The sequence below is a fragment of the Nicotiana attenuata genome, unplaced genomic scaffold (genome assembly GCF_001879085.1).
Source record: "Nicotiana attenuata strain UT unplaced genomic scaffold, NIATTr2, whole genome shotgun sequence".
NCBI classification, from domain to species: domain Eukaryota; kingdom Viridiplantae; phylum Streptophyta; class Magnoliopsida; order Solanales; family Solanaceae; genus Nicotiana; species Nicotiana attenuata.
The window spans coordinates 25,213-28,984 of record NW_017672532.1 but is presented as its reverse complement, the minus strand read 5'-3'; the positions used below and the strand labels follow the sequence as shown (position 1 = coordinate 28,984).

Below are 3,772 nucleotides of genomic sequence, written 5' to 3'. Positions count from 1 at the left end.
TAGAATTATAACACGCAAAAGAGCAGCATCTTAAAAAAAATCTGCAGCTTTTTTTGCATTACAGGAAGATTAATGGTTGACTCTTCAGCTTTGGCTTACTAAACTATAGAATTTATTAGCATTTTTACTCAAAATTTGATCTGGACTTACATAATTTCTATGTTAGTTATCTTGATAAATTCTAATTTAATTCTCCTTGTTAAGACATAATTGAAGATTGAGAGAACCCAATATACTTCTTTAAGGAAATTGATATGCGAAAAGAGATATGCTTTGCACATCCGCTTCCAGAACATCACGCCCACGCGTCTCCTGAATGTAATGGTAGGCTTGGTTTTGCTTGCCGGTTGTGCTGCGTGAGCCTCCAGATGCCTCCAAGCAATTGAAGGTTTTTTGTGGCAATTGCTGCGCTTGAAAGAAACTAGAAAATGTCTACTGAAATAATTGTATATATCTATTTAGTGAAACTTTCTCCTTTGTTTTTGTTTTATAATGTAACTTATTTTGATTCTTGAGGGCAAATACAAAGGAGAAAATATTTACCAGTAGTGCAAAGTTCCTACAGTACACTATACGCTTGTCAATTGGGATATAAAATTTTGTTCGTCTGTGGTGTTAACAACTACATACATTTTACAGCACCTTTTTATTTTTTCGAAAGGTCAGTACCACTTTATCGGGCCCGTGCGGTGTTAACAACTACATACATTTTGCAGCACCTTTTTATTTTTTCGAAAGGTCAGTACCACTTTGTCGGGCCCGTGCGGTGTTAACAACTACATACATTTTGCAGCACCTTTTTATTTTTTCGAAAGGTCAGTACCACTTTGTCGGGCCGTGTTTAGCACGGGCATGCTTCGTCTAGTTTTAACAAAACAAACTGTGTGCCTTATTTTTCAAGAGTAGTGAGACCAAGTTTCTAATGTGCTTGTTTAATGCAAAAGAAGTAATAGATTATATCTATGCTACAGATCCAAAGTTTGGAACTTATCTACCATGAAGAGAAGAGATTATTTGTGCAAGACATTCTGAGATCAATACAGTATTTCCAAAGGTAGTTGAGTCAACTCGTAAAATGCCTCATTCTCTCCAAATCTTATACCAAGCTGGTAGCTTCTGTACTTTCCTCATATGATTCTGTCCTTTGTAACTCAACAAGCACCAGGATAAATCTAATGGAAACACATCATATTCGAGACTTTCAAATTAGAAGGTGTAAGCATATATATAATGTTAAAGTTAATAATAATCATCAAAAGCAAAATCATAGGTCTAATTTGGTAAACAAACTGCAATTTTTAGCTAATAAGCGCCAGGATATCTTACAACCTAATGATAACACTTCATAATCGAGACTTGCAAATAAGGAGTAAGCATCTAATGTTACAGTCAATAATATCTAACACAAGCAAATTTTATATTCAGCAAAGTGATAGGTCTAGATTGGCAGACAAACTGCGATTATCATCTAATAAGTGATAGGAGCAGAGGCTGAAACTGCTGGCTGAGTAGGCTTCCGATCAGGTACGTAAGCTTCAGCCACACAGTACTGATAATAGGCATGGTAAGGATCAGAAGCATTCAGGAAACTAAATCTAGCATCACCAGCGTGGTTTCTCTTAAGCCCACTCTCAACACGTTCCCCATTCTTCGCCACGAACGGCGCAACCTTGTCGATAATAAACTTAGTATCTGGAGGAACGTTATATGCTTCATTATCTGGAGGTGTTTGTCCAACATTCCCATCCATCGACATTTCTCTTCCTGCAACAAAGAAGAAACGATCTAAGCATTTATGGCCAATAATGAAGAAAACTCCAAAATATGCTTCTACTGTCATTCTGTTTGCCTCAGGTATAACCCATAAACATGCTCCCCGCCTCAATTTTCATTAAAGTGGTAGAAACCCTTTTTTCCTCAACTTATTCAAGCAAGAAAACTCCAATAATAAGCTAAGTGGTAACACAAGCAAAAAAATAAAAGAAGCTATTCGCACATCTTTATTTTTTGTATTCAATTCTCTGCAGTAAAAGCAACACCACGTATTTTACACTAAATTAATTCCGGATTCATCAACAAAAACATTCGAACCGCAATTACAAAACGAATCTAGGTTTTATTTTTCTTTCTCGAAACAGTTTAACACATCATAATAGATAAAGCACCAAAAAGTAGAGTAGAAACTAGTCATTCGAAATTTAGCACTCAACTACATAAACAATTGGGAGAAATTTACCTGATTAGATGAAAAATCGAAAATCTGGAGAGTTAGCCACTAATTGGAGAGAGGAGTGAAAAACGGGCAGACCGGTTCGGTTAGTTGTCTCTTGTCTAATTAGTACTCGTGTAAATATATAATTTTCTTCCTTTTTACATTTTGCGATGTGTAATGTCTTTCATGCTAGCATGAATGAGAAATCTTTTTTCTGTTACATCAATTCATTTTATTTATTTTTTTGTCTAAAATAACTATCTTTTCCTCAATAATGTGTTTGTCATTTAATCCAATAACGTTTTGTTAGATAGGAACAAATTAATAAATACGACTACTAACTCTTAGATAGAGTATTAGATCTGAAAGAATTAGATAATGAACACCTGAAAATTTAAGGTATGCAAAGAAAACAATCGTGACAATTTCAGAAGGAATAGTAAGTATTTGGCCCCTTTTTCGTTTTTCGTCTGAATAGGTGCAAACAAAACACATATCATGTGTACTTATGGTCGATCCGCACATAATAACACACATTTTCTGCGGTAGAATTTTGAGTTTATGAGTTCTAGATTTTAGAGAAGTCAGCTTACTTTGTTTTGAATAAAATATTTATATTATTCAGTAAATTTTTTAATATAAATACCAAGTTGAAGCCAAAATTACTAAATTCTGCTCAAACTTGTAAAGAGTTAGGGATCTTTACATAAATAACCGAACAAATTTATTATTTACTTTTTCTAACTGGTATGTATAAAATATGTGTTGATTATATATAATTATACAAATATTGTACATAAAATTATATTTATATTATATTTCCGTCGCCTAATTTTAGTTCAAGCGATTACTTCTTCAAAGAGTTAATTAACATCAAGAGACTGTAAAACTTGCACGGGGCGCCCTATTTGGTTGCCCCCTTTTAACATATACCCATTTTTTAAAAAAGTTTTAACTTGTACCCACTTCTTAAACAACTTCAGGCCCCTTTCTCCTCCTCCTTCTCCTCCTTCGTTTTCTTCTTCTTATTCTTTCTTCTGCTGTTGTTGGTGTTGTTGTATGTTTATCAGATTATTTAAAAATAAATTATAAATAATTACGTAAGTTAGTAGACAACAATTTGTGAATATTTCCACGTACGGGAAGTTTTGTTAGTATACTGTATTTGTAAAATAATTCTGGAAATATAAATGAACATAAACAGAAATGAACATAAACAGAAATGAGCAACGAAATAATAGAAAACCAATTCGAGCCCACTGAATTCACAGTGTTTCCTTAAGGAATTTAATCCCCTCCTAGTACCCAAGGTTATGGATTATTTCCTCACAGGATAGAACGAATTACACACTGGTGTAGTGGTACTTCAAACCCCAGTGTTTCAGCGAACACAAAGTTCGGTAGCAAATCACACTTACTTTTTACTTTGTTTGATGCTAAAAGTATGCAGAAGAAGGAGAGAAAACTCAGAAATCGTAGTGAAATTCTGAGCAGAAAAGTGTTGTATTTATAGCCAAAGTTGGGCTGAAATCTGAAGAGGTGCAACTCTTCAGAATGGCT

The 3,772-nt window shown here is 34.1% G+C and overlaps 1 long non-coding RNA gene across 1 annotated transcript; it reads right to left on the bottom strand.

The window, feature by feature from the left end:
• Window positions 1-1,228: 1,228 nt before the first annotated feature.
• On the bottom strand, window positions 1,229-2,390 carry LOC109213564. Its single transcript, XR_002066025.1, has 2 exons — window positions 2,237-2,390; window positions 1,229-1,764 (listed from the first exon to the last, which is right to left on the bottom strand). It is a non-coding gene; the product is annotated as an uncharacterized LOC109213564 (long non-coding RNA).
• Between the last annotated feature and the right edge of the window lie 1,382 nt (window positions 2,391-3,772).